At 42.7% G+C, this 26,561-nt stretch overlaps 1 protein-coding gene across 10 annotated transcripts in view; it reads left to right on the top strand.

Moving 5' to 3' along the window:
- RALGPS1 (Ral GEF with PH domain and SH3 binding motif 1) overlaps positions 1-26,561 on the top strand; it is a 397,350-nt gene that overhangs the window by 3,725 nt on the left and 367,064 nt on the right. For 4 of the 10 annotated variants that reach the window (XM_049896601.1, XM_049896602.1, XM_049896598.1 and 1 more), the window contains exon 1: positions 25,987-26,158. The exons of the other annotated variants lie outside the window; for them this stretch is intronic. The gene's annotated coding sequence lies outside the window, so the exon portion shown is untranslated. Of the gene's footprint in view, positions 1-25,986; positions 26,159-26,561 lie in introns of those variants that run through there. 10 annotated transcript variants of the gene reach the window in all.

The following is a 26,561-nucleotide window of genomic DNA, read 5'->3' on the forward strand; positions in this document are numbered from 1 at the left end:
AAGAAATGGTAGCTGCTGTGTTATTGATTATCTAAAATAAACTCTTTTTATTCTTTGTTAGCAGATATTTACTGGCAGTTAAGGGTGAGCCATACAGAATGCCTAAAGTCCCTGCCCTGCATGCTCACATGCCGTGCGGGGAGACAGGCACGTAACCCCCTAATTACAGAACAGTGTGATGGGCCCGATAGCGGGGAGGCGAACCGTCTGCGGGTAACAGAGGCAGGAAACATTTCTCCTTGGGTGATTTGGGGGTGGCTTCCCAGCTCAAATATCCCCTCCTTTGTGAAACCTACTCAGTTGTTCCAGGCAAGTGACCTCGCTCCCATTTGTGCTCACCTGATTTTCATTGTGCGCACACCTTAATCGGAGCATGCACTGCATCGTGGCATGTGTTACTTTGTGCTTGTGTCTCCTCCCTGCACAGGGAAAGTCTTTTGCTTCCTTAACTGCTGGGTCACCAAGGTTCTGCACAGAGGAGGCTCTTGGTGAACATTGCCTTGGGCCTCTGCTCGGACAAATAATGGAAAACATTTATTTATAAGTCATCAGGTGGTAAAACCCAGACTCTTGACTCTATTCCTTTACTTCCCAGGTATTTGTAATAAGTATGTGCATGGCCATACATTAGTTGGAGGCATTTGGATATGGCTGGTGGCACTCAGCCTCCAAGTCCTAGGAATGGAAGAGGAAAGAGATATTTGCTCCAGATGCCCCAGGATTCGGAGAGGGAAGCAGAAACAAGAACAAGTCTCAAAATGCACTGCTCATGCTTGCTGAGAGGGTTGTCCTGGGGCATTTTTGAGGCCGCTTTCTTGAGAAGAGTGGAGGCCTCATTTCCTTCATCTTGGCCAGTGACGTCACTAGGGTTGGTGTCACCACCCCCCAGACCTCCTCCCATACCAGACCATACAGAATCCTTGGTAATATTTTTTGTACTAGTTTTTTTATTAATGCTACTTGTAAATCATAATTCCTATACATCACTCCTTGTCCTTTAATTACTGCTTCATTCTCAGAAAAGTTATTGATATAGGTTCAAAAATACTAATAACCACAATATTGTAGCTAAAACACCAGAAAACTTGACAGTGACTATAAAAATACTGGCAGCAACAAAAACAACAGTGTGTGCTTGTAGCACATGCAGATGAAACCACGTGATTTGAAGCATCATTGTAATTGGGTGATAATGAAAGCTCTGACCGGAGTGCATTAGAAGGTTCAAAAAATAAATTAGAATAGAGTTTTAGCCTTCTAAGTATATTGATACTTGTAAGCTGGGTTTATGAAAGATGTTTTTGTTGTTATAACTAACTACAGGAATATTTTTATTAAAAATAAATTTCTGCTGAAACATTTTACAAAAATTTTATAGACAGTCATTTTGGTGTCACCCCCTTTGACAATGTCGCCTAGTGAGGTCTGCACGCCCTGTAACCTAGTGATGCCATGGATCTGGGCATTGATTTACAAGCCTTCCTGGGGTGCTACTTTGGTCTAAGCCCTTTGCTGGGTGCTGGGCATATGGAGATTAAGGAGTGGTGTCCCTGCCCTTTGGGAACTCACAGTCTGTGGAGGAGTCACACAAAAGCAGAAGGTGCCCCACAGTGGGGATTGGCTGTAACAGAGGAATTTGAGTGAGGTGGCCAAGCAGATTCAGGCTCTGGCACCAGACAGACCTGGGTTTAAATTCTGACTTTGACACATGTAACCTCTTTGACCTTAGGCAAGTGTCTTCCCTGCTCCAAGTCTCGATTTACTGATTTGTAAAGTGGGGGTAGCAGTATTACCTAACTTAGGGCTGTTGTTGAGGATTCAGTGAAATAATGCATGTGTAGTATTTAGCATGGTGCCTGACAGGAAACTAATGCTTAACTGCTGTGAGAGCACCAAGAAGCACCTCTTTAGATGTTTTTTCTAGGTTCTAGTGTAGTGTTACACACACAATACACTATACTAGAATGTAGTAGTATTATAGTGAAATATGCAAAGATCTGGAGTTAAATCAAAAGGGAAGAAGACATTCGGCATTTCTGAAGCTGAAAGAACTGAAGAAAAAATTCAAGCCTCGAGTTGCAATATTGAAGGATTCTATGGGGAAAATACTAAATGACGCAGGAAGCATCAAAAGAAGATGGAAGGAATACACAGAGTCACTGTACCAAAAAGAGTTGGTCAAGGTTCAGTCATTTCAGGAGGTAGCATATGATCAGGAACTAAGGGTACTGAAGGAAGAAGCCCAAGTAACCCTGAAGGCATTGGTGAAAAGCAAGGCTTCGGGAATTGATATAGTACCAGCTGAGATGTTTCAGCAAACAGATGCAGTGCTGGAGGTGCTTATTTGTCTATGCCAAGAAATCTGGGAGACAGCTACCTGGCCAACCGACTGGAAGAGATCCATATTTATTTTTTATTTATTGTACCTTGGATGAAGGTTTACAGAGCAAATTATTTTCTCATTAAACAATACACATATTGTTTTGTGATACTGGTTGCCACCCCCACAACATGTCAACACTCTTCCCTTCTCGGCTTTGGGTTCCCAATTACCAGCTTTCTTGTCCTCTCCTGCCTTCTTATCCTTGCCCCTGGGCTGGTGTGCCTGTTTAGTCTTGTTTTGTTTTATGGGCCTGTGTAGACTTTGGCTGGAGGGTGAACCTCAGGAGTGACTTTAGTACTGAGTTAAAAGGGTGCCCGGGTTCCATACTCTCGGGGTTTCTCCAGTCTCTGTCAGACCAGTAAGTCTGTTTTTTTTTTTTTTTTTTTTTTGTGAGTTAGAATTTCATCCTACATTTTTCTCCAGCTCTGTCCAGGACCCAATGTTGTGATCCTTCTCAGAGCAGTAGGTGATGATAGCCAGGCACCATCTATTTGTGCTGGACTCAGTCTGGTGGAGGCTGTGATACTTGTTGTCTCTTAGTGCTTTGGACTAATCTTGCCCTTGTGTCTTTGGTTTTCTTCATTCTCCGTTGCTGCAGGCAGGGTGAGACCAGTGGAGTATCTTAGATGGCCGCTCACAAGCTCTTAAGACCCCAGATGCTCCCCACCAAGGCAGGATGTAGAACATTTTCTTTATAACCTATTTTATACCAACTGGGCTAGATGTTCCCTGAGAAGAGATCCATATTTTTACCCATTCCAAAGAAAGGTGATACAACAGAATGCAGAAATTATTGAGCAATATCATGAATATCACACACAAGTAAAATTTTGCTGAAGATCATTCAAAAGTGGTTGCAGCAATAAATTGACAGGGAACTGCCAGAAATTCAAGCCAGATTCAGAAGAGGATGTGGAACAAGGGATGTCATTGCTGTGACCTTGGGTGTATCCCACCTGAATTTAGAGACTCTCTCAAGAATAGATTTGACATACTTAACGTTAATGACTGAAGACCAGACAGGTTGTGGAATGACATCAAGGACATCATACACGAAGAAAGCAAAAGATCATTAAAAGGACAGGAAAAGAGATACTGCGTGGTTTAAAATCAGGAAAGGTGTGTGTCAGGGTTGTGTCCTTTCACCATACTTATTCATTCTGTATGCTGAGCAAATAACCTGAGAAGCTGGACTGTATGAAAAAGAAGGTGGCATCAATATTGGAAGAAGACTCATGAACAACCTGCAATATGCAGATGACACAGCCTTGCTTGCTGAAAGCAAAGAGGACTTGAAGCATTTACTGATGAAGATCAAAGACTACAGCCTTCACATGGATTATACCTCTATATAAAGAATACAAAAACTGTCACAAATGGACCAAAAGCAGCATCATGAGAAACAGAGAAAAGATTGAAGTTGTCAAGGATTTCATTTTACTTGGATCCACGATCAACACCTGTGGAAGCAAAAGTCAAGAAATCAAAGGACGTATTACATTGGGCAAATCTGCTGCAAAAGACCTCTTTAAAGTGTTAAAAAGCACAGATGTCACTTTAAGGGCTAAAGTGTGCCTGACCCAAGCCATGGTATTTTCAGTTGCCTCATATGCATGTGAAAGCAGGACAATGAATAAGGAAGATCTAAGAATTGATTCCTTTGAATTATGGTGTTGACAAAAAATATTGAGCATACCAAGGATGCCAGAAGAATAAACAAATCTGTCTTGGAAAAGTTCAGCCAAAATGCTCCTTAGAAGAGAGGATGGCGAGGCTTCGTCTCACGTTCTTTGGACATGTTATCAGGAGGGACCAATCCTGGAGAAGGATATCATGTTCGGTAAAGTAGATAGTCAGCAAAAGACAGGAAGACCCTCAACGAGATGTATTGACACAGTGGCTGCAATGCTGGGCTCAAGCATAGCAACGATTGTGAGGATGGCACAGAACCAGGCAGTATTTTATTGTGCTGTACATAGGGTCACTATGAGTTGGAACCAACTCGATGACACCTAACAGCAGCAACAGTGTAGTGTTAATGGTGCTAGTTGGTTTGTGAAGGTGATGTGGAAGGTGTCCAAGATACTGGCTCTGAAATCATAAAGTGCTCCAGGAGTTCTCAGGCCAGTCTTTATTTTTTTTGTCAGCAAAATACATTTATTTCCTAACTAAAATAGATGCTTTGACTTTAGAGTCCATCAATACTTTGTGTGTCTTTCCCCATGTTCTTTCTGTTTCTTTTTTTGTTTTTTTAATAATTTTTATTGTACTTCGAGTGAAAGTTTACAAATCAAGTCAGTCTCTCACACAAAAACCCATATACACCTTGGTACACACTCCCAATTACTCTCCCTCTAATGAGATAGCCCGCTCTCTCCCTCCACTCTCTCTTTTCGTGTCCATTTCGCCAGCTTCTAACCACGCCCCCATCCTCTCATCTCCCCTCCAGGCAGGAGACGCCAACATAGTCTGAAGTGTTCACCTGATGCAAGAAGCTCACTCCTCACCAGCATCCCTCTCCAACCTATTGTCCAGTCCAATCCATGTCTGAAGAGTTGGCTTCGGGAATGGTTCATGTCCTGGGGCAACAGAATGTCTGGCAGCCATGACCACCGGGGTCCTTCCAGTCTTCACTCAGACCATTCAGTCTGGTCTTATGAGAATTTGGGGTCTGCATCTCATTGCTCTCCTGCTCCCTCAGGGATTCTCTGTTGTGTTCCCTGTCAGGGCAGTCATCGGTTGTGGCCGGGCACCATCTAGTTCTGGGGGGGGGTCTCAGGATGATGTAGTCTCTGGGTCATGTGGCCCTTTCTGTCTCTTGGGCTCATAATCGCCTTGTGTCCTTGGTGTTCTTCATTCTCCTTTGATCCAGGTGGGTTGAGACCAATTGATGCATCTTAGATGGCTGCTTGCTAACATTTCTCAGGACATTCTTGATAGACCCTGTTGGTCCCAGGACTATGGGTTTGTACACAAGTGTTTCCTTCCCCCTTTTGACCACCAGCTCTTCTCAAGGGTGGCTCCCAGCCCAGCACCATTCAAAGTACCTTTTTTTCTTTGAATTTTATTTATTGTACTTTAAGTGAAAGTTTATAAATCAAGTCAGTCTCATACAAAAACTTACACACACTTTTCTATGTAACCCTAGCTGTTGTCCCCCTAATGTGACAGTACACTCCATCCTCTATTCCCCATGTCCATTCATCCAGCTCCTGTCCTCCTTCTGCGTTCTCATCTTGCCTCCAGACAGGAGCTGCCCACATAGTCTCATGTATCTACTTAAGCCAAGAAGCTCACTCCTCACCAGTATCATTTTCTTACGCTCCAGTCCAGTCTGAAGAGTTGTCAGAGTACCTTCCTTTTGTCTGAGCACTTGAACTTTACCCCAAGGGAAGGCGTGAGTCAGACTTGTCTTACCTGCACTTTCTGAGGAAAGCAGAGACCTTGAAGGCTTTGAACAGCAAATCATTCCTCTGTTTTTCTGCCGAGCTTTCAAATCCATTGTTTTTCTTTGCAGGAGATTTGTCTCCTGGGCACTAGAGAGGCAGATAGGGTACTGTTTGAAGCACAGACTGTTGAGTCAGGCCCATGCGGGTTTGTGTCCTGACCCTTCCACTTACAAGCTATGTGACTTCAAGCAGGTGACTAAACTTAGGTTTCTTTATCTGTAGAACAAGTGTGTAGAAGTACTTACCTCCAGATGGCTCTTAGAGGGGTACAAGGAGATGATGAAGTATTGGGCTTACTTAGCTAGTGCTTGCAGATGGTGAACACCCAAGTAAATGTGAAGACAATAATGGTCCCCTTTAACCTACTGTTAGAGGGTTTTTAAGATGGCTTTTTGGGAGTATTAATTTATTGCCTATGGAAGTTATATGAGTTACTGCACAAAGAGTGTGTTAAAACTCAGATGTACTTGGCAGTGGGGGCTGGCAGGAGCATCCAGGATGACAAGCAGAACTCATCTTGTGTTGGGACTATGGTTCTGGTGAGGGAGAGGATGGAGTCACCCTGGGCCTTTGTCTCAGCCTGGTCTAGGAACTGGGGGCTGGTTTCCCAAGCTCTTTCTGTTTCATTGTTCTGTGAGTCCATGTAAATAATGAGTCCTTAATATAGAGCCACTATGAGTTGGAATCAACTCGACGACAGTGGGTTTGGTTTTGGTAATATGAACTAATGCAACACAATACCCTTCCTTTTTAGGATTTAAATATGTTTATTATAAGACTGTATTTTAAAAGTTAAGACAATTACTGAAGTAATCAGAAGAAAATATAAATGGCCTTGACATTCAAGGGTTTCTTTGAAAATTGTCTTATTAGAAGTGAAAGGAAGAGTAATGAATGTAATTAAATTCGTGTTTATTGGATACAATGATTCTTACCCGCCCTTGTCTAAGCCTGATAACTAGGTCAAGGGAAATCTGTCCTTTCCGTACATTTCTGAATAATTAAATATTTATGGAAAACTAGTTAATAGGTTCAGGAGAATTTGCTGTGCCTCTTTTTGTTGCAATAATGTTAGTTTATTGTGTGGAATTAGTGACTTTCACTACTTTAAGGTATTTCTTATTTTGTGTCCTTTCTGTAGCTGTCTTTTCTGATACCTTACCTGCAATACGTTCCTGCCATTAGCATTTATAGATTATTCCTTCATTGGTCTCCCACAGTGCTCTGTCCTCTGCTGTAAGTAACATTGGACTTCCTGTAATTCCCTCATTAGACTTTGCATTTGTTCTTCCTGCCATATTTAGAGCCTAGTCCAGGGCTAGTACAAGGTAGCCAGAATGATTTAAGTATGTCTTTTTCTCTGCTTAAAATACTTCCAAAAAACCCCCCCAAAAACCCAAACCAAAACATAAACCCATTGCCATTCAGTGACTTCTGCTTTCTCTTAGGAAAAAAAAGACCAAATCATTAGCGTGGGCTGCAGGCTGCTCGTGGTCTGGACCTGGCCCTCATCTTCAGCTTCATCTTGTGCTTCTCTCTCCTTTGAATCTCCCTAATAGGGCTCATTATTCAGCTGTCGGCTCCATGGTCACTTCCTCTTGAGATTTATGAGCTCCAGGTCAAGATTATGGTCCTTCAGGATAGAACCAGGTTCCTTTTCTTCAGGTCAGTGACCCCAGGGTGTAATGATACACTCTTTAGTGTAATTGTTGGTTGTGTCTGTCTCCCTGGGTGCAGTGTAACGCAGCCCCATCAGATCATGGACTGTGACTGTTTTTCACACCACCGAGTTCTCAGTGCCTAGCATAGCATCTGGCACGTAGTAGGTGCTCCATAATGTTTGTTTAAGGCACAAATGAAGTAAAGTGTGTGTACCCAGTGACTGATTTACATCTGTCAAATGAGAAGGTTGGATTGGACCTGAGATCCCTTCCATTATAAAATATCTTGTTAAATATACCACTTTACAAAGCTTCTTGACATCTGTTTTTTCATCCTCAGATTGATTATTCAGGGTAGATGGGGCAGATTTAGATGTGCAGAGAAGAAAATGAAAACTGAGAGAGGCTGAGTTGCCAAAACAACAACAAAAACAAAAACAAAAACAAAAAACAACACAAAAACCAAACCTGTTGCCATCGAGTTGATTCCAACTCATCATAGGACAGAGTTGAACTGCCGCATGGGGTATCCGTGGAGCACCTGGTAGGTTCATACTGCCGATCTTTTAGTTAGCAGCCGTAGCTGAGGGCCCTCACGCCTCCTGAAGTGTCTTTTCTCACATCCCAGGCTGCCTCAGACTGGTTTCTGCCATATTGTAGGAGATAAGAAAATTGGACTTCACTGGTGGTGCAGTGGTTAACACTCTTGGTTGCTAATCAGAACGTTGGTGGTTTTACCAGAGGTGCCTAGGAAGAAAGGTGTGGAATCTGTTGTTGTTGTTGTTAGGTGCCATCGAGTTGGTTCCGACTCATAGCGACCCTATGCACAACAGAACGAAACACTGCCCAGTCCTGTGCCATCCTTAAAATTGTTCTTATGCTTGAGCTCATTGTTGCAGCCACTGTGTCAATCCACCTTGTTGAGGGTCTTCCTCTTTTCCGCTGACCCTGTACTCTGCCAAGCATGATGTCCTCCAGGAACTGATCCCTCCTGACAACATGTCCAAAGAATGTAAGACTCAGTCTTGCCATCCTTGCCTCTAAGGAGCATTCTGGCCACACTTCTTCTAAGACAGATTTGTTCGTTCTTTTGGCAGTCCGTGGTATATTCAGTATTCTTTGCCAACACCACAATTCAAAGGCGTCAACTCTTCTTTGGTCTTCCTTATTCATTGTCCAGCTTTCACATGCATATGATGCGATTGAAAATACCATGGTTTGGGTCAGGCACACCTTAGTCTTCAGGGTGACATCTTTGCTCTTCAACACTTTGAAGAGGTCCTTTGCAGCAGATTTACCCAATGCAATGCGTCTTTTGATTTCTTGACTGCTGCTTCCATGGCTGTTGATTGTGGATCCAAGTAAAATGAAATCCTTGACAACTTGAATCTTTTCTCCGTTTATCATGATGTTGCTTATTGGTCCATTTGTGAGGATTTTTGTTTTCTTCGTGTTGAGGTGTAATCCATACTGAAGGCTGTGGTCTTTGATCTTCATTAGTAAGTGCTTCAAGTCCTCTTCATTTTCAGCAAGCAAGGTTGTGTCATCTGCATGACGCAGGTTGTTAAATGAGTCTTCCTCCAATTCTGATGCCCCGTTCTTCTTCACATAGTCCAGCTTCTCATATGATTTGTTCAGCATACAGATTAAATAGGTATGGTGAAAGAATACAGCCCTGACGTACACCTTTCCTGACTTTAAACCAATCAGTATCCCCTTGTTCTGTCCGAACAACTGCCTCTTATTCTATGTAAAGGTTCCTCATGAGCACAATTGTTCTGGAATTTCCATTCTTTGCAGTGTTTTCATAGTTTGTTATGATCCACACAGTTGAATGCCTTTGCATAGTCAATAAAACACAGGTAAACATCCTTCTGGTATTCTCTGCTTTCAGCCAGGATCCATCTGACATCAGCAATGATATCCCTGGTTCCATGTCCTCTTCTGAAACCAGCCTGAATTTCTGGCAGTTCCCTGTCGATGTACTGCTGCAGCTGTTTTTGGGTGATCTTCAGCAAAATTTTGCTTGCGTGTGATATTAACGATATTGTTCTATAATTTCCACATTCGGTTGGATCACCTTTCTTGGGAATAGGCATAAATATGGATCTCTTCTAGTCAGTTGGCCAGGAAGCTGTCTTCCACATTTTCTTGGCGTAGACGAATGAGCACCTCCAGCGCTGCATCTATTTGTTGAAACATCTCAATTGATATTCCATCGATACCTGGAGCCTTGTTTTTCGCCAATGCCTTCAGAGCAGCTTGGACTTCTTCCTTCAGTATCATCGGTTCCTGATCATATGCCACCTCTTGAAATGGTTGAATATCGACTAATTCTTTTTGGTATAATGACTCTGTGTATTCCTTCCATCTTCTTTTGATGCTTCCTGCGTCATTTAATATTTTCCCTATGGAATCCTTCACTATTGTAACTCGAAGCTTGAATTTTTTCATTTCTTACAGTTTGAGAAATGCCGAGCCTGTTCTTCCCTTTTGGTTTTCCATCTCCAGCTCTTTGCACATGTCATTATTATACTTTACTTTGTCTTCTTGAGAGGCCCTTTGAAATCTTCTGTTCAGTTCTTTTACTTCATCAATTCTTCCCTTTGCTTTAGCTGCTCGACACTCAAGAGCAAGTTTCAGAGTCTCCTCTGACATTCACCTTGGTCTTTTCTTTCTTTCCTGTCTTTTCAGTGACCTCTTGCTTTCTTCATGGATGATGTCCTTGATGTTATTCCACAACTCGTCTGGTCTGTGGTCACTAGTGTTCAGTGCATCAAATATATTCTTGAGATGGTCTCTAAATTCAGGTGGGATATACTCAAGGTCATATTTTGGCTCTCGTGGACTTGCTCTGAGTTTCTTCAGTTGCACCTTGAACTTGCATATGAGCAATTGATGGTCTGTTCCACAGCCGGCCCCTGGCCTTCTTCTGACTGATGATATTGAGCTTTTCCTTCGTCTCTTTCCACAGATGTAGTCAATTTGATTTCTGTGTGTTCCATCTGGCGAGGTCCATGTGTATAGTTGCAGTTTATGTTGGTGAAAGAAGGTATTTGCAATGAAGAAGTCATTGGTCTTGCAGAATCCTATCATTTGATCTCCGGCATTGTTTCTATTCCCAAGGCCATATTTTCCAACTTCTGATCCTTCTTTGTTTCCAACTTTTGCATTCCAATTGCCAGTAATTATCAATGCATCTTGATTGCATGTTCGATCAATTTCAGACTGCAGCAGCTGATAAAAATCTTCTATTGCTTCATCTTTGGCCCTAGTGGTTGGTGAGTAAATTTGAATAATAGTCGTATTAACTGGTCTTCCTTGTAGGTATATGGATATTATCGTATCACTGACAGCGTTGTACTTCAGGATAGATTTTGAAAAGTTCTTTTTGATGATGAATGCAACACCATTCCTCTTCAAGTTGTCATTCCCAGCATAGTAGACTGTATGATTGTCCGATTCAAAATGGCCAATACCAGTCCATTTCAGCTCACTAATGCCTAGGATATCGATGTTTATGCGTTCCATTTCATTTTTGATGATTTTCAATTTTCCTAGATTCATACTTTGTACATTCCAGGTTCCGATTATTAATGGATGTTTGCAGCTGTTTATTCTCATTTTGAGTCATGCCACATCAGCAAATGAAGGTCCTGGAAGCTTTACTCCATCCATGTCATTAAGGTCGACTCTACTTTGAGCAGGCAGCTCTTTCCCAGTGGTCTTTTGAGTGCCTTCCAACCTGGGGGGCTCATCTTCCAGCACTATATCAGACAGTGTTCTGCTGCTATTCAAAAGGTTTTCACTGGCTAATGCTTTTCAGAAGTAGACTGCCAAGCCCTTCTTCCTAGTCCATCTTAGTCTGGGAGCTCAACTGAAACCTGTCCTCCATGGTGACTCTGCTGGTATCTGAATACCAGTGGCATAGCTTCCAGCATCACAACAACACACAAGCCCCCACAGTACGACAAACTGACAGACACGTGGGGGGTGTAGAATCAACTTCCAAAAAATCTGCTATTGAAAGCTCTATGGAGTGCAGTTCTACTCTGATATACTTGGGGTCATCATGAGACAGAATCGACTCGACAGCAAGTGGTTAATTAGTTAATAGTTTCTCTTCATTTTGGTATTTTAATGTCCTGGTCATTGAATTTGAGGAGGTGAGTTCAATTTTGAGCGATGGGTTTAAAGTCCTGTTGTATTCTAGGGACCAGGAAATTCTGATCATTCCTGTAAATAGATGTAGTAATTACTGATGCGTGTGGTGATTGGTGATAACTAAGATTAGAATTTGTGTTTTTGTTGGGAAACTTTTTGATAAAATTAGAAGTTGCTTGTTGATTGATGTTGAGTTGTTGCTGTCCTCAGCTTATTTTTCTAATTTATCTCTGGGCGTATCTGCTAAGGGCAACGTGGATGCGTATTAACATTTGCATTGAGCACAGCTGTGGCCTTTGTGCTTATCAGATGTAGTGCCAGCCTATCCAGAAAGTTAAGGTTCATTTAGTCCAGAGATCATTTCGTTCAACTCTTCACATTTCCCAGATAAGGATGGGGACTTTTCTAGGTTACACACTCAGGTGTCCTGATTCCCTGCCCAGCCAATCTCATGGACTTGAACCCATCCATTTGCATATATCAAGTTTCTCAACAACTTTTTGCAGGTCATATAACATTGCTAATAAACTATGTTCATGGAGAAGCATTTATCTTATATGAAAACCTCTGCTTCCAGGTCTTTCGTTGAATACACAATGTGGCTGCATAGGAACAGGGAACTAGCACCTGGCATAGTACACAGCTCAAGGTATCTAGTCCGGTGATGGTGGCTGATTGAGAAAAGCCATGCCTCTTGTGGTCTGTTAGCACTATCACAATTTTAGGGGGCTTCTTAAGGGTTGAGAGATTCTTGGAACCTAGTTTTATCAATACAGCCAATAGTCTTGTGGACCAGATTAGAGAGAGTAGCCTGGTATTATAGAAAGACCACTGCTTATGAAGTCAGAATGCCATTGTGCCAATTTGCTTTGAGACACTTGCCTTCCAAGTAGGCAGGAATATCCCTAGCATGTGTCTGTGCATCCTTTCTTCAGTAAGAAAGCCTATCTGAAAAACCAGTTTTAAGATATAAGATTCCTTTGTGAGGCTTGAGTCAGAGGAGAGAGCTGAATGATACTAAAAGATTGTATAGACAACTGAAGGCAGCCTTACTCCTTGTTCTTCTGTGCTTTCTCAGAAAGCCAGTGTGTCTGGGAGTGACTATAGTGTTCATGTCCTTGGTCACAGCATTATTTTCCTGAACTGTGCAGGAGAGCCCTGACAAATTATATAGTTGCTGACTTTTCTTTTTTTGGAATTCCCCAAAAGCGTCTATTATTAGGACATTACCTGCCATGGTTTCCAAGAAAGCAGTTGGCCTCGTTTTTATTGGTTTAAAGATTGGTCACTTCCTTTGCTTCTTGAGGGGTTAGAAAAATACTTTGGTCTCATTAGTGATCTTCATTCATTGAGTACAAATTTACTGAGCATGTAAGGCTAGACACTGCAGACCCTGCCCTCAGGAACCGCACAGACTTGAGAGAGATGAGTAAATAAATAACTAATGCAGTGTCAGGGATAGTGGAAATGGAAGCTCATGGAGCCGAATAAGACTCACAGGATCTGAAAGAAAGATTTTTAATTTTCTAAGTGAAGAGGGGCATAGGTAGAGGAAACAGATTGTGCAGAGGTACAGAGGCAAGAGAGAGCACGATGTGTTTCAGAAATGGTAAGCAGTGTGGTGTTGTGGGAGGAACTGGCAGGAGATGTTGGCTAGAAAGGTGGTTTGGGGTCAGTACAAAAAGGAACTTGCAGGTAGTGCAAAGTAAGGAGTTTGAATGTTGTTCTGTGGTGGGCAGTGGAGAATTGTTTAGAAGTTATAGGAGGAAAGAGATGTAATCAATGGTAACCCCAGTGACAGTATGGAGGATGGATGGTGTGGGAAGATACTGGAGATTGTGAGATGAGTTAGGATGCTGTTTCAGGAGTCCAGATGGGAGATCCTGAGCCTGGCCATGGGGTTGGAAAAGAGGAGGCAGGTTTAATAGAAACTGAGATAGCATCCTCTATCCTTGGAAACTTAGTAGATGGGAGTGAAAGGGAAGGAATTGAGATGACATCCAGTTTTCTTATTTTGCTTAAATGAAATGGTAAGGTCACTCACTGAGATATAGAACTTGAAAGGAGCCTTGGGTTGAGAGAAGGAACATAATGAATTTGGCTTTGGCCATTTTGAGTTTGGGGTGCCTATGGGATGGTTTGGCCCAAAACAGTGGTTCTTATCCTTTGTTGCATCAGAAACCTCTGTGTAGTTTGGGGAAGGAAGGCTGGTTATCTGTTTAAGAGTTTTCACAGATGGTTCTGTTGCCACACTGGACTTGGGTTGTAGGAGAGGAGGAGATTATACTCAAGGAATCTTATGTGTAGTGAGCAGAGGATTCTGCTAGATAGCTGGGAAAGACCATCACTCTTCCACAGTGGAAGAGTCAGGGAAGGAGCAAGAAGAGTAGTGACAGCAAGGAAGGCGTAACCTAGGGAGACAGGTGGTGTGGGAATAGGGATGAGGGGTTAGTCTTTGCCTCCTTTCCTGCAGGGCCTCTGCCCCTGCCCTCTGAAGCTGAGCCCTCTAATGCCTCCCATCAGTACTCTCATTTTCACTAGTGTCAGAACCAGTCTCATGTGAGAAAAGTCATGAATAAGTTACCTTTGCTTCTGTGTACAAAAGAGTTTGAGGGAGTATCTGTGCTGTGGCCAGTCTCAACCCTTCAAGCACCTCTTAGCCACCTGGATCTGCTCAAGTGTTCTGGTCCTTTGGAGTGTAGCCTGGCTTCTGAAGCAGGAAAGTTGGGGCCCCCAGTCCAGCAGTCTGGGTCTGCAACCTTGAAGGGTGCGTGTGTGTGTATGTGTGTGATTAGATCCTTGGAAAGGTAGCTGGTCAGAACTGCTGAAGGAAGTTCTAGGAAGGTGATAAAATCATTCAGACTGGACTAATGTGGTGTGTTGGTTGGGAGTTCTGTGACTTGGGTATGGCCTACTATGTATCCTGAGTCTGAGTATCTGGAAAAAGCCTACTGTAGAATTTCCCAAACTTTACTGACTTATTGGTAGGGTCTTACAGACAGTACAGGAGATCTACTCAGACTACTCGGGTTGTGGGGAAGGTCCTAAATTGGCAGCAGTGGAAGTCGACCCCCCTGGTAGGCCTAAGTGTCTAACTGAGATCAGCTTACAGGACCCCAGTGAAGAGCCTTTAATTTGAGAGAGCCAGTGGGAAACCCATCTGTCATCCAACAAGCGTCTTGTGAGTATTACCCTGAACCCAGTGTCCTGAGGATGTAGGACAGAAGCAGAGACCCAGTTCCCACCAACCCTGGTGCTGAAAGCCACAGTGGAAGAAGAGAGAGAAAAGATCAAGGATAATAACTCAAGGGAAATACCCAGAAAAAAACCCAGTGCCGTCAAGTCAATTCTGACTCATAGTGACCCTTTAGGACAGAATAGAACTGCCCCATAGAGTTTCCAAGGAGCTCCTGGCAGATTCGAACTGCCGACCCTCTGGTTAGCAGCTGTAGCACTTAACCACTACACCACCAAATAGCTGTCCTTAATACCATGGCTGACAGTGATGGTATTAAGCATTTTCCCCCTCAGGAAAGGAAAAAGAAAAGGAGTTAATATTTCTTGAACTGAGAAAACTAAATGCTCAGGCAAAAAGAAGGGAACAGATGGCTAGAAAGTTAAGGCAGCATGATGGGAGCACATGTACCAGTATGTGAAATGCTGTTCAGCTTTCGTGGGATGGAACATAATAAAATGGTTCAGAATAGAGGACAGACTGAGCTGGGTTCAGATCTTGCCCATGCCCAAGGACATACGTCCCGTGAGGATACTCTTGCTGGCTGTGTGTCCTTGGATATGTTACCTAACTTCTTTGGGTCTCAGTTGTATCATTTTAAATAGGCATAATAACAGTAATCACCTTAAAGAATTATTGTAAGGATTCAGTGATATATAACTCTGGATAAGGTGTTTGCAGAGCAAAAGTTCAATAAATGGTGGTAACAACAACAACAGTAGTAACAACAACAATAGTAACAATTCCATCATCATCTGAGTACCTCTGCAGATGTCTCCACTGGACTAAACCCCACCAATATGACAAGTGTGTGAAATAAAGAAGAACTTCAACAATAATAAGCTTAGCTATGTGAACATCAACATGCGAGAGGAAAAACCAGATCTGCTGTAAAAAGATTGGAACACAGGATATACCTACCAGTGGGGAAGCACAGAAAATGTTGTTGTTAGGTGCTGTTGAGTTGGTTCCAGCTCATAGCGGTGCTGTGTACAACAGAATAAAATGCTGCCCGGTCCTGCACTACCCTCATGATTGTTGTTAATGCTTGAACCCATTGTTGCAGCCACTGTGTCAGTCCATCTCGTTGAGGGTCTTCCTCTTTTTCACTGACCCTCTACCTTACTGAGCATGATGTCTTTCTGCAAGGACTAGAGAAAGAAAGTGAAAAAGCACAAGGCCAAGATCAAACAAATCTTACTCACTGTGAAGGACATCAACAAATGATTCTGAATCAACAGCTGGGGGTGATAAGCACGTTAGTCTTACTCTTTAGTGATGGTATCAGTTTTCATCACTTTTTCTACCTTTCTGAGTATTTTATTGAATGAACATTGGGGGAGGAAGCACAGGGATTGTTTACCTAATGTTTGTTTGTATTTTAACTCCAGAGTCTCATATTTTGATCAGACATAGTGCTTGTTAAGAAGTAACCTCTTTTTAAATGTATACTGAATGGATAAGATGAAATTAATCATTCAATTTCTAGCTCTTTCTGGGGAAGTCGAAGTACAGCAATAGTGTCAATACTATAATCTCAACATGTTTGTAAAGACTTAATACAATTTCCAGTGAGATACCTTATAAAACGTGATAAAATAGTTCTATTCATCTGGAAAAATAAATGGGCAAAAAATTTAAGATCTTTTTTTTGGGCAATGAGATGGCCTTTACTCTGACAGATTTCCATTAATTTCAGTGAATGTTTGGGTGCCGGCTATGTGTAAAACACTCTCCTAGGCCCTCTGGTGAGAGGATATAAAAATAGATATCTCTTGTGTTACATTTTCTCATTTAACCCTTTATCACTGTCCTTATGAGGGAGCCATTTCTTTAGGTTGGACTACAAGTGATAGAAAATCCAAAATAACAAAGACATAAATAAGAATAGTTTTTCTGTCATGTGCAAGAAGTCAGGAGGTAATCAGCTCAGAGTAGGTATGGAGCCTATATGATCAGAGACCTAGGCTTCTTCTATCTTGTTGTTACATCCTAAGGTGATCTTGGGAATGGCTTCCAAGTCTTGGGTCACTTCATGGCCTGAGATGGCTGCTGGAGCTCTGGTCTTTGCTTCTGCATTCCAGCCTTTGAGGGACACTTTCAAGAAATTGTGCATGATACTTCTTACACCCTGTCTTAGTTATCTAGTGTTGCTGTAACAGAAAGACCACAAGTGGATGGCTTTAACAAACAAATTTATTCTCTCACAGATTAGGAGGCTAGAAGTCTGAATTCAGGGTGTCAGTCTAGGAGAAGCCTTTCTTTCTCTGTTGGCTCTGGGAGAAGGTCTTGGCATCAATCTTCCCTTGGTTTAGCAGCTTCTCAGTGCCGGGACCCTGGGTCCAAAGGATGCACTCTGCTCCTGGAGCTTCTTTCTTGGTTGTAGGAGTCCCTCTCTCTCTCTGGTTGCTTCTCTTTTTTATATCTGTCATGGATTGAATTGTGTCCCCCAAAATATGTCAACTTGGCTAGGCCATGATTCCCAGTATTGTGTTATTGTCCAACCATTTTGTCACCTGATGTGATTTTCCTATGTGTTGTAAATCCTGCCTCTATGATGTTAACGAGGTAGGATTAGAGGCAGTTATGTTAGTGAGGCAGGACTCAATCTACAAGATTGGCTCTGTCTTAAGTCAGTCTCTTTTGAGCTATAAAAGAGAGAAGCGAGTAGAGAGACATGGAGACCTCATACCACCAAGAAACAAGAGCCAGCAGAATAGTGTGTCCTTTGAACCCGGGGTCCCTGCACTGAGAAGCTCCTCAATCAGGGAAGATTGATGACAAGGAACTTCTCCCAGAGCCGAGTGAGAGGAAAAGCCTTCCCCTGGAGCTGGCACCCTGAATTTGAACTTCTAGTCTCCTAGAACGTGAGAGATAGATTTCTCTTCGTTAAAGCCATCCACTTGTGGTATTTCTGTTATAGTAGCACTAGATAACTAAGACAATATAAGCGAAAGAGATTGACTCAAGGTACAACCTAATCCTGCAGATGGTGTCTTGCCTCATTAACATAACTGCCTCTAATCCTGCTTCGTTAACATCACAGAGGTTAGGATTTACAAGACATAGAGTAATTACATCAGATCACAAAATGGAGAACAACCACACAGTACTGGGAATCATGGACTAGTGTAGTTGACACTTAATTTGGGGACACAGTTCAATCCATAACATACCCCATTGGCCTGATCTTGGTCGTATGGCCACACTTAGCATTAAGGGAAGCTAGGATATGTAATCTGTATTTGGAGAATCTGTTGTCCACCTGGAAACCCTGGTGGCTTAGTGGTTAAGTGCTACAGCTGCGAACCTAGAGGTTGACAGTTTGAATCCACCAGGCGCTCTTTGGAAACTCTATGGGGCAGTTCTACTCTGTTCTGTAGGGTTGCTATGAGTCAGATTCGACTTGACGCAGTGGGTTTGGTTTTTGGTTTATTGTCCACCTAAAAATCAGAAATTCTGTAACTAAAGAAGGGGAGGATGGCTATTGGGAGCCAACCAGCAGTCTGCCACAGTGTTATTGGCTCCATTTAATAGATGTGGTGCCTCAGAGAGGTTGAGATTAGCCCAGTATTGCATGGCCTACAAGTGGTTGAACTTTCAAAATTTATTATAAAACAATTAATTATTAGTTCCCATAAGCAGATGAATGGAACAGAAGTGACTTACTAACTTTACATAGGACCTTAATTATGAGACATCAGGAGTCACATAGCAGTGAGGAAAGGAATGTTATTTATTATACTGTTTGGGCAGTTGAATTTCAATGTTGAAAAGAATTGACAAGTTTAACCACATGCTGCAACAAATTCCAGATGAGTTTAAGTTAAAGGACAAAAAGCAGAGTAAAAGGGGACAGAATGTACACTAAACTGTATCGTGGGGTCTCAAGAGAGGTGGTGTTACAAGACTCAGGAAGGGGAGGCATTGGGAGGGGGATCTTTCCCCTTCATATATTTTTATAATTTTGAATTTTAACAACCAACATATATTGTTTTATAATAAAAATAAGCTATTAGTTCATCATCGAATTTGTATATATATATATTTTTAAAATAATTTTTATTGTGCTTTAAGTGAAAGTTTACAAATCAAGTCAGTTTCTCACACAAAAACCCATATACACCTTGCTACACACTCCCAATTACTCTCCCCCTAATGAGACAGCCTGCCCTCTCCCTCCACTCTCTATTTTCATGTCCATTTTGCCAGCTTCTAACCCCCTCCACCCTCTCATCTCCCCTCTAGGCAGGAGATGCCAACATAGTGTCAAGTGTCCACCTGATCCAAGAAGCTCACTCCTTACCAACATCCTTGTCCAACCCATTGTCCAGTCCAATCCATGTCTGAAGAGTTGGCTTCAGGAATGGTTCCTGGCCTGGGGCAACAGAAGGTCTGGGGGCCATGACCACCGGGGTCCTTCCAGTCTCAGTCAGACCATTAAGTCTGGTCTTATGAGAATTTGGGGTCTGCATCCCACTGCTCTCCTGCTCCCTCAGGGATTCCCTTTTGTGTTCCCTGTCAGGGCCATTATCGGTTGTAGCCAGGCACCATCTAGTTCTTCTGGTCTCAGGATGATGTAGTCTCTGGTTCATGTGGCCCTTTCTGTCTCTTGGGCTTGTAATCACCTTGTGTCCTTGGTGTTCTTCATTCTCCTTTGATCCAGGTGGGTTGAGACTAATTGATGCATTTTAGATGGCTGCTTGCTAGTGTTTAAGACCCCAGACGAGTGGCTGATTTTTTGGAAGTAGATTTCCAGGCCCTTCTTCAAAGGCATTTCTGGTTGGACTTGAACCTCCAACCTTTCGGTTAGCAGTCAAATGTGTTAATTGTGTGTACCACTCAGGATCTTGGTCTCTCTCTGTGTGTGTGTATATATATATATATATATTCCATTTTTATACTGTAGAGAGATGCATGCACTTGCATATATGTATACATTCACATGGAAAATTTCTGAAAAGCGTTAATGGTTTTCTTTTGTGATTTCAGGAAATCTTAATTTTTTTTCCTGTTTGCTTATTTGAATTGCCTAATATTTGACCCTTGTATTTCTTCAGAATTAAAAGCACTATTGAAATAATAAAGCAATTTCATAACAAGATAGGGCTTTAGTTTTATAAAATTAAAATAAATTTTGTACAATGGAAATGCAACCAAAAGGAAGTATGGATTGAGAGGGAATGTTTTGATAAATATTGACAGGTAAAACTATATGCAAGAATTGTGGTTAGATCTGCAGAATGATAAGCAGCACAGAACAAGTTCTGAAAAGAGGGGATGTACAGTTGGGATCCACCCACTCAACTGTTCAGCCTCACTGTTCAAAGACATGACGAGGTCTCACATTGCAAATTATCAAAAGTAGAGAAGATCTAATGAAGAAATGGCCATAGTGGTTATGAGTTTGGAGTCTGGGAGCCTGGGTTTGAATCCTGGCTTTACACTCACTCACTATGTAACTCTGGAAGGTTACTTAATCTCTCTTAATGTTAGTTTACTTATCTGAAAATATACCTGTCCTTGTAAGGTACTGTCAGGATTTGATTTTACCTTACTTCTGAGTAACAGCTTAGCCTGTTGCTGCTTCATAGATACTGGCAGAAGACAAAAGAGTCTTGAGTCAGAGACAAAAAGGACTTTATTATTCATGGCACAGCAAGCAGCATGAGCATCGGTTCCGTTTGCCCTTATGTCCCATGGGAGTGACGCCGTGGGCCCAGATGGATGCTGCACATGCAGTGGGTTTGTGTCGCAGCTGAGAAACACTGAGCTTGGAGAGCCTGTCACTTAACAGCAAGCAGTAAGCAAGCCTGTTTTTTGTCTCTGAGGGAGATTTTATCTTATTCCTCAAGGTTGCTAACTGCAAACACAACCTTGAGAAGTGGCCTGGGTAAAGAACAGTCAGGACCTTGCATTCTTGGCAGACCCAGAAAGATGTGTAGGAGCACTAGAGATGCATGGAGGATAGAGTCTCACAACAGCTGGTTGGGAGAATTAAATGAGATGTTGAACAGTGAGGAGCCCTAGTGGTACAGTGGTTAAGCACTCGGCTGCTAACTGAAAGACTGGCAGTTCAAACCCACCAGCATCCCTGTGGGAGGAAGATGTGACAGTCTGCTTCTGTAAAGATTACAGCCTTTGAAACACTATGGGGCAGTTCTGCTTTGCCCTGTAGAGTCACTGTGAGTTGAAATCAACTCCACAGCAATGGGTTTGGTTTTGGGTTAAGTTGCACCGTGTTATCCCTTGTGATGTCTGAGGGGCTGTGGAAAGGCAGGTACATCAATGGCATGGTGAATCATCACAGTCTTTCTACTTGGTTTTGTGTTTAGACAGGAGTGCAGATCCTGGGGTTGTTCGAGGGCTGGGAATGCTGAAAGAGAGGAAGAGGATAACCTTCAGTTGCTTGTATGTAGCTCTTGCCTTCTTGTACACATCTCACACCCAGTACATCCCTGGTGGGTATACTCCACTAAAAAAAAACAAAACAACAACAACAAAAAAAACCACTAGCTATTGGTAAATTATTTATAATTATCTTTGTTTATACTCAAAGGCAGTCTGTTTCTTGAGCTTAATAGTTACGCCTGGCTTAATTTGAAATAAGTACAAGAAATAGGGTATTACTTGTTTATACCTGTATCAAGTAAAGTACTTGATTAGGTTCAAACTAATGAAACTTTGAAATATCATATCGTATGTATACATCGGAAACCCTGGTGGCGTAGTGGTTAAGTGCTATGGCTGCTAACCAAAGGGTCGGCAGTTCGAATCTGCCAGGTGCTCCTTAGAAACTCTATGGGGCAGTTCTACTCTGTCCTGTAGGGTCACTATGAGTTGGAATCGACTTGATGGCATTGGGTTTGGTTTGGTTTTGGTATGTATACATCTACATGATGTATGAAAGAATTACAAAAATGTAGAGTGAAAGGACGTTTAAAGATTAGCTCAACTTTCAGTTTTATAGAAGAGGATACTGTGCCCAGAGAAGTGAAGAAGTTTGCTAAAGAGTTGTTACAGCTGGTAAGTGATGGACACGATACTGGACCTTTGCCCACAGCCTGTCCAAGAAACTTTCAATCCGTTAGGTGAATGGTGAGTGGGTCAAAAGGAATCTACACTACTTTTGGGTACATATCAGGCCAGGACTCATCTGCCCTCCTTCAAGAATGAACAAATAGAAAAACTAAACCCTAGAGAGGGACCACTGAGAAGATTCAGCAGTATAAAGGGAGGTAAACATGGCATGCAAGGATAGAGGGAGAGCATGCTTTTGGAAAAAGGTTACCTCGCTAAACCGAAGTAAATTTCAAACATCATCTGCTTTGTTCTTTCAGAGAAGTTCTAGATACTATGAAAGATAAGATGATGAGACAACAGAGTGAGATGAAAAAAAGCTTGTAGACTTAACATAAGGAAATGAATAATGTAATGGCAGCATTTAAAGTTAGCGGCGATGTGGGAAGCCAAGGAGTGAGGAGGAGGACAAACTGGCCAATCTCAGAAGGTGCAGGAAAATAGAGAAGATACAAGTTTGGGCGATGTCTGTTATGGATTGAATTGTGTCCCTCCAAAATGTGTGTTGGAATCCTAACCCCTGTATCTGTGGATGTAATCCCTTTGGGAATAGGGTTTTCTTTGTTATATTAATGAGACCATTATCAGTACAGGGTGTGTCTTAAATCAACCCACCTTTTTTTTTTTTTAAACCTGCCCACTTTTGAGATATAAAAAGAGCAGATTAGGCACAGAGAAGTAAGCAGAAATGGAGGAGAAGGTGCATGCTATGTGAAGATTGCCAAGGAGTCAATCAAGGAATGCTAAATCTACAGAAGCTGAAGGAGATCTGTCTCCAGAGACTACAGAGAGAGGGCCTTCCCTAGAGCCAGCATCCTGAATTCTGGCTTCTAGCCTCCTAAAATGACACTAAGAAAGAAGCCCTGGTGGCGTAACGGTTAAGTGCTTAGCTGATAACTGAAAGGTCAGTGGTCAGAATCCACTGTGTGGCTCCACAGGAGAAAAGACCTGGCAACATGCTCCTGCAGAGATTTCAGCCCAGGAAACCCTATGGGGTGGTGTTACTCTGGCTTATAGGGTTGCTATGAGTCGGAATTGGTTTGATGGCACACTACCACAACAAAAAACTATGAGAAAATAAATTTCTGTCCCTGAAAGCCGCTTGTGAGATTTCTGTTATAGCAGTACTAGATAACTAAGACAGTGTCCTTTGATGGACAGGATTGGTCCAATGTATGGATGCCCAGAGTTCATAAAATGGAGACCAGAATAAATGGAAAAGAAGGAATGTTCAACTTTCCTGAACTGAAGAAGCACTTGAATCTGTATATTATAAGAGCTTATCATGAATCAGGCAAAATTAGCAAAAATTAACAAATGCTTAAAGTATCCAGGTGAATTTTTTTAAATTTTGAGAGTAAAGAGAGGATACCCAGCATCCAGGCAGAAAAAAACTAAAGAAAATTTAGGTGAGGTTCAGACATCACACTTCTAGATGTTAGATGTTTTGAGGTAAAAGGATTGTGACCTAAGAATTTTATATTCAGCCAAATTTTTGTTCACATTTTATGGTAACAGAAATTCTTTTTCAGTCATGCAGTGACACAACTACATTACCCATGCAGCATTCCTGGGGCTAAAAATAACTAGAAGGCATGCTTCAGGAACTTAGAGATAAATCAAAACAAGAAATCCATCAATGACCAAGTCAGGGTCTGAAGGATTAGAAGTGACGTCACCCAGCCGTAACAGCTGTAGCTTATTCCTTTGTCCCACTCTCGAAAGCCCTACCTGGATGATGCATCTGAGTTTTAAACAGACAAGTATAAAATTATTTCTAAATAATTATTGTAATTATGATCATAAAATAGAATAAAAATGAAGTAATGAAAGAAGATATATAATATTAAACTATAATTAACAGAAAAAGTGGAAATAAAATTCCAGTTCAAGCAACAGTGGTCTAAGGGGAGGAGAAGTGGAAAGAAAAACTGCTAATCCTCACCTTTTATATAGAGAGGAGAAGGTAGATATTCTTATGGAATTGATAATTCTCGGTAGCATCTCATCATATACTGAATTGGTGTTTCTGAAGAAATGTAGAGGCCCTGAGATTTAAACACCACTGGGCAAAAAGGGCCAAGCCACATGGACGAATGGACTTTATACACTTTACCAAAATCCTGAACTCATTGAAGGAAATGTTCACATGCAGCATACAGCAAATAATGGGCAGGCATAGATAGAGGGTGGCTGCATCAGAAGAACGTCTAGCAGCCCCTCTTTTTTGGCACATTGGTGAACTCTGCCCAGGAGGAATCTGATAAGGGCTTGTACAAGTCTAGGTCCAGGTCCTCCTCTACTCCTGCTGACTGTAGGATCCTCAGGTCTACCTGTGCATCCTTAGCTGGACCCCAAGCACGGGATGGGCCATCTCTTTGAACCAGAGCAGATGTGCCAGCTCTTCAAAATGCCCAGGTTCTGCTGTCAGTGGCTCTTTGAAGTACAGTGTCTCAATTCTATTTACAGTGCCGTTTCTGTACCTCTTAGCTGTTCACAAATCCACAGTATGGGAGTGTTAGGAGGTGTGACTTCTCCAGCGTCAGTGAACACAGTGCCATCCATATACAGTGCTTATGTCTTTTGGTTGGAAGAGCTTCAAAATGCCGCCTGGTTCTAGGTGGGAAAATTTAACGGCTCCTGGATTGCATGCTGCCTGGGGCGGTTCCCCCTGTGTCCCGCTCTTGAAAGCCCTACCTGGATGATGCATCTGAGTTTTAAACAGACTAGTTGCTTTCTTTCTATGGTTCGTTGATTAAACACTTTTCCACTTGCAAGCAGGTGACACATGAATTTATACTTAACTTTCCAAGGCAAGCTAGTTCCTGGGAGGCCTCACCTGGGGAAGACATTCCTTGGATGGTTAGTATAAGTCAATGGCTTCTGCTCGCCAGGGAGCCCAGGAGAACGAAAGGCAGTTTTGGGGAGATAAGCTGTCTGAATGGGGTAGGTAGTGTTAGGCATGTACACCTCAAACTCCAGGCAACTGAGGACACTGAGGCCCAGGATCCAGGCATGCGTGGTTCCCTGTGACCAAGAGGAGAGGTGTGTTGACCTTGGGAAGATACTGATGGGAATAGTGGTCAAGCACAGTACGAGAGGGCAGGCACTTGATGTGAAGTGAGGCAGGCAAGCAAGTCTTGGTCTGGGCAGCCTCTGTGTTCATGGGATGGCCTCAGCTTGTAGCTTGTGATATCAAGTGCAGGATCCACCACCCCCTTCCCATTTCCTTGTGGGTTGGCATTGGCAGAGTATCAGGACTTCACTGGGAGTTCACCAGTAGAAATGAGACCTCAAGCCCAGATGATGAGGATGGGCTGACACGCTGTAGCAGTGCAGGAGGCATACGGGCCTAGGGCTCCCGTAAAACAGGAGTACCGGATCTGCAACAGCGGGGTGAAGCTGGAGGGCTGTTCCTGTTGGCTGTCCCCACCTGTTCAGCACATGGGTCCTTGCGCAGAGAAGGCTCAGTGGCTCCAGCAGGGGAGGGCCAGCAGACCAGAGCTGGCAGTTTGTGCTACCCTGCAGAATGAAGGTGCTAAAAAAACCTCTATGGGACAGTTTGAAAAGATGATGTGAGAAGAATCACCCTAAAAGTGGCGCAGCTATGCTGTATACCTGTCCGGTGTTTTATTAGCTAGAAAACATGTGTTCAGGCATGTTGAAAAGCACAGAGATAGCTTTCAAATCTTTCATTCCTCAAATTTGCACAGCTCTTTAGAGTGCATAAAAAAAAAAAATTTTTTTTTTTTTTTTAGAGTGCAGTGTGTTCACATGCATGATGTCATTTTATCTTTGAAAAACCAGAATGGTGAAGTGACTTGTCCAAGGCCACACAGCAAATTAGAGCACAGCTGAGCTAGAATTCGTCCATTCTGTTCCATGCGTGACTGTTTTTTTTTCAGGTTTCTGCTCAGATGACCCTTCTGAGAGAGATCTTCCTTACTCACTTCATCTAAACTTGCCACCTCCCCAACTCGCTGTTTCACATTATTTCTTTTTATTTTTTCATAGCACGTGTCACTCTGAATGGATCCTATTTCTGTGCATTGTTGTTCATTTCCCCATGAGTGTGTGAGCTACCTGAGAGCCGGGACTTTCTCCATCATGTCTGCCATTTATCATCAGTAGCTAGAACAGTGCTAGGTTGCAGAGAGTACTCAATGATCAGTGAATGGATGAAACAGTGAGTACCTAATGGGTGCTGAGCATGTGTGAAGGGCTATGGGTACAGATGTGACACCCCTCCCCCCAGCCTTCTCTCCCTTTTCTGCACTTAGTAGGGCAAGGTGAACCCTGTATCCCAGAGCAGCCTGGAAGGACTCGTTCCTGGGATTGCTGGTTGCCTTACTTGGGCTGTGAAATTGTTGGTCATCACCCAGGGGTCTCAGTAGCTGCAGGCCTCTGCCCGGAGTGTGACAGGGGTATGGTACTGCCTTTCCTGTGAGTCACACCTCTGCTAATCCCCAGCCTCTGTGCCTGTGACCACAGAAATGTGTGGGAGGAAGAGTTCTGAAAGACAGGGGTCATTGCTCTGGAGGCCTCCCCCACCCTACCCCATTTTGCTCTGCCTTGTATGGCCTGGATGT

The sequence above is a fragment of the Elephas maximus genome, chromosome 9, assembly GCF_024166365.1.
Source record: "Elephas maximus indicus isolate mEleMax1 chromosome 9, mEleMax1 primary haplotype, whole genome shotgun sequence".
Taxonomy (NCBI): Eukaryota; Metazoa; Chordata; class Mammalia; order Proboscidea; family Elephantidae; genus Elephas; species Elephas maximus.